Source organism: Pinus tabuliformis, chromosome 9 (assembly GCF_031772625.1).
Source record: "Pinus tabuliformis cultivar Carrire ecotype Pingquan chromosome 9, CPIR1, whole genome shotgun sequence".
In the NCBI taxonomy this organism is placed as follows: Eukaryota; Viridiplantae; Streptophyta; class Pinopsida; order Pinales; family Pinaceae; genus Pinus; species Pinus tabuliformis.
In genome coordinates, this window is record NC_142307.1 from 132,819,890 (window position 1) to 132,824,871 (window position 4,982).

The following is a 4,982-nucleotide window of genomic DNA, read 5'->3' on the forward strand; positions in this document are numbered from 1 at the left end:
CTCAACTTGATTTACAAACGAAGTCTGCTTATCAGACTTTGTTGTGGATTGGGTTGTGTCTTTTATTGACTCCTCGCTCTTACTGTGTTGATTTTCTAACGTTTTTTTAGATTGATCACTAGACTTTTCTGCGGATTCATTTCCAAAACTTATTTTGAACTTCTCTTTTGAATCTCCACTTGTGCTTACGTTGGGAGTAGGATCTCTTATTGGTTCGATGAGTAATTGGTCCAATGGGACCTTAGATAACCTCTGTTTTCTATAATTATCAAAATTTTGGAGATCTTCTTGGTCAAAAAGAATTTGTGCCATATGCTACACCTCTTTGAAGGTGTTTTTTTGTAGGAAAACATCATCAAAGGGATATTTTTCATGGGAAAATACTCTTATTTTAACCATTGTGGTAAAATATTTTACAATACCAAAGGGATCATATTGCCTTCCCGGGAACTTGGGTAGTTGTAAAGATAATACATTATTAACTTCTTTGAAAGCATGTCCTAAGTCATGCAATGCAAATGCTCCACATGTTACGGGAAATTGAGGCCAAATACCTTTCTTGGAATCTTTCAATATTTTACTCATTCCTCCTTCACTGCATGTCTGATAGGCTATCTCTCTAGCCATCAGTTTTTCCGGGACGTAAAAAGGTAGAACATGGGGCGAGGCAATACTGCCAAACACTCTGATATATGTGAATAATTCTTCCCGAACCATCTGGCTACGGGGATAATATCTACCTCGGCTTCTTGGGAAAACCTTGGGGCATCTCGGTTGTAAATTTTCTTGTGAATTGGAAGCATAACTCCGTGACAAATTTTGAATAAATGCGACAAAAAATTAGATTCCCACATGACTTTGTGATATATCTTAATGGGAAGAGGATCTTGAGCAGTCCACTTCCATCCCATAATAGGGAATTTGGAATCAAAACAAATAGCATCCATAACATAAGCGCTTATGAAAAATGGAGGGTAAAGCCTCGAAGCAATGCTCCATTTTCTTCTGTATTCTAAAATTGTAGTGGCTAAATTATTTGACAGGATTTAAGCCCAATTTATTATTGTAACATTGATAGCTACATCTACTTGGGGTAACCATTCTGATGAAAATTTGTTGCTGTTTGGTTTACCAAACAGTCTACGTAACATAGCGACGACAAAACAATAAGGGGAACAAAGAGAACTAGTGGCGTACATACCATTTTTATCTTTTTTGAGACTTTCCTCATTGTTTGGCTAATGCTTCATGCATTTTGCCAAGTCTTCGTTCTCCTTGGTGAACTTCTCGACAAACTACTTATTGTAGATGGACTGGGGCTCTGGTAGATGGTACATGAGTCTCAAGTTGTCTGGAGTAAATGACCCCATGACTTCCTCACTTGTTGTCTTGAATCCTCTATCCGATATGTTTGCATCATCTATAATTGACTTAACCATGTCGGTATAAGGGAGTATCTTTGGTCTTGCAGTAATGCGGTGCAAGATTGAGCATGCAAGTTCAGTCAAAGAAGCATTAGAAGAACCGTGTCCATCCACTGTAATTGTTGTTTCCATAATTCTTGATTGTTCCTCCTCTAATAGTTGATACATAGTTTCCCATGTGGATGTCCCTGCATCTCGATTACAGGTAGTGTCTGTGAACAGCGGGGTCATTTCTGACTTCTCAGAAGCGAGTGCGTTCCCTTTCTTCACCATTTCTTCGGATGCCCTGCTTTGTGTATTCTTCTTGAAAGTTACAAGCAGAGAGAAAAATATGATACAAATGATAGTAAATGCAAAAATAATCAATAGAAGGACGAAAATAAGGTGATGAAGGGTCATTAATTCTAAATCATATCAAAAGATATCAACTTATGTCAAATTGTCCTTTACAACTGATCATAATCGTTCTTTTAATAAATGTCCACTAATGAACCGTTATGCTTAACTTTAATGTTCATAACTTCACATTGAAATTTGGGAAGTACTCTCCTAGAACCATGAGCCCTTTGAGTTGCGATAAAAGTGATTTTGCGATTTGCTTCGCAATATCGCAGATCACTATATCGCAAAAACTTGTTTTCGTTAAACCCACCACTATATGAGTTGATGCAATATGCAATTTGCGAGATGCTATATTATTTTGCAATATTGGCTTATGTTTTATCAGGTAGTGCCGCATGATTGAAACTATGATGCAATAAGGTTATAGGATTTTATGATCTCACATTTCGCGGATCGCACTTTCATGGGATAACTTTTTATAAGAGAGGCCCGTTGTAATTGTTTTTTGCGATGTGAGAATAATCTTCTTAAAGCGGGTCTTTTCAAGGTTTATTATCATGTGGTGCTTATTTAAGAAACTTTTCATTTGTGAAGCTTTATGCACCTAAAGTATGAAATCATAAATTTCCATGATTTAGAAAGTTCCACTTTGACATCTTATTTTATTCAAAAAATAAAAAGACATGACTAGATGCTAAGATTTGATTTTATTGGAAGGGTCCCCATTTATCGGTGTTATTACTAACATAAATAAATGGGGGGGTTGTTAATAGGCACAACAATTGGCGATTCACTTGGAAGAACTAGTTATCTCTGAGGGCTTTTTGAATTTTCTAAAACTTCCAAAATAGAGATGGTTTTGAAAATGAAACTACATTGTATGAAATATAAGATAAATAGTGCTATTTATTAATAACAACATCATGTTATAACTATCTTTATTCTAATTATCTTCTTCTCAAAGTTAGTTATTTTACTCACATCAGTCATTACTTGCTTTGTAAAGATAAAAAAAAGCATCTCGTTAGATTAGTTTTGGTGTACTCATTTTTCGTAGGTAGAGCCTCTGCTACCAGCAAGAGTTCATAGCCTCGACAGGGTTACCTGTTACCCAGTAATGATCCAGTGTCCCACTTGAGAAAAATGCAATTTTCAAAAATAAATCCTCATATATACTTATTGCTTTTTCTTTTCTAATTTCTTAAAGAACAATGTCTTGGTTTGGTGGCCAAAATTGACAGTGCCATTCACTTGATTTATAACTTAACTGAACAAGCTGGCTCGTGATGAGACCCCTTGTCTTTTGATTGAAACAATCTCGAGCCATTACCCTGTTTTGATATGCAGTATGGCAATGTCAGTTAGTTATAATATTTATGATCATGATAAGCCGGCTCTTGATGAGACCTCTTATTCTTTAAGTTTAAAGTGTATAATTGGATTACTCCTTGAATCTTGCAAATTCCTCAAGTGGTGGGGGGGGGGGAGTCATTGGTTCCTTAAGAATTCTCCTAGATGACAATTGTAAAGTTTAAAACTAGCTTTTCTGCAGAGAGTCTTTGCTTTGTTATTGAAACCTTTTGTGACTGATGTAAGGAAAACTTCTTCCTAAGGTTGATTCTAAACAAAACTTAGATAGTTGAAACATAATAACATGATTTTTTTTTCAAAATAATAGTACTTAACCATATGTTCCATAAATGAAGATTAATTTTCATAACCACCCCTACTTATACAAGCGAAAAAACAAAATTGAAATGAGAGACTGTTCTTTTCGTGAAACCAAAAGTGAACATTCTCAATTGTTTTATTATCAAAGGAAAACTTAAATAAAAACTATAATCTACAGAAAAATAGAAGAGATCATCTTCTATGGAAAATATTTCTTTAGGATCTGTTCATTAACAGGTAAATATTCCCTTTTCCCTACTAAATCCTGTAACATGAAAGTTGATGGGCCAATGAGTTCGACAATCTGGAATGGTCCAAGCCACACCTGTTGGAATTTAGTATGCTTGCCTTTTTCTTCATGGGCTTTATCCCATTTTAATAATAAGTCTCCAAGTTGAAAATCTTTTCTAAACACTGAGTTTGAATCAAAAGAGGCTTTCACTAATTGTTGGTGATGCGCATGGGTAATCTTGGCCTTTTCTCGTTCCTCCTCCAGTTTAAGGATTTGCGATTTTCTTAATTGCATGGATGAGGAAGGAGTTTCTTCAATGAATTGAACCAAGGCTAGTGAGGGAATAACTAGATTTGTTGGTAAGACCACTTCTTTGCCATAAACTAAATTAAAACAAGAAGTGTTGATGGAAGTTTTCTGAGTTATTTGATTTGCCCAGAGATCATACACTAAAGACTTATGCTAGTTTCATTGATTTTGATCAATAGTCCGTTTAATAAATCTAATAAGGTTTTGTTGGTTGATTCAGCTAACCCATTTCCTTGAGGATAATAATTAGCAGAATGCTTGAGTTTGAAACCTCTTTTAAGAGCGAACTCTGTCATGGAATACCTAAGAAATAGGATGCATTATCAAACATTAAAGCAGAAGGTAATGAACTACTGAGGTTAGGTAGGATAGTTTAGGAAAAAAAGTTTCCTTTGCTTTGTCAGGGCCGCTGATAAAGGTGAATGGTGGGTCAGACCAATCACCTAACCTAAGTAGTTGAAGTTAGTAAAATACTACAAGGTTAGAGTTATGCTGGTTGCTTTTCACTTGCATAGAAAAGGTTTGCATGCCCCCAGTATAAATAAAAGTAGATTTTCCAGGTTACCATATGGAAGTCCTTGCTTTTAAGTAAGATTGTTTCATCTACATAGCAGACAAAACACTTCCTTGGCTTAGTCCATCGAAATAGACAAAGGTGAATGGTGTGGGTCGGCACTTCCAATCACATAACCTATAAGGAAATGGTGTTTTGGACCATTCACATAACCTTTGAGGAGATCCTGTTTCAGACTGATCCCATATCCTATACGGAAATGGAATTTCAGACCAATCATATAACCTATGACGAGGAGATCCTGTTCCAGACTGATCCCATATCCTAAATAGACGGGTGTGTTAGACTGGTCATATATCCTATGAGGAAATCTATCTTTTCATCTGGGTTTGTCTGCCGAAGCAGACCAGGGTGCATGCCCCCTGGGTTTCGTTACATTCACCGAATCACTCACGTTCATTAGGTGGATGAACTGGAGGTTGAAGAGACA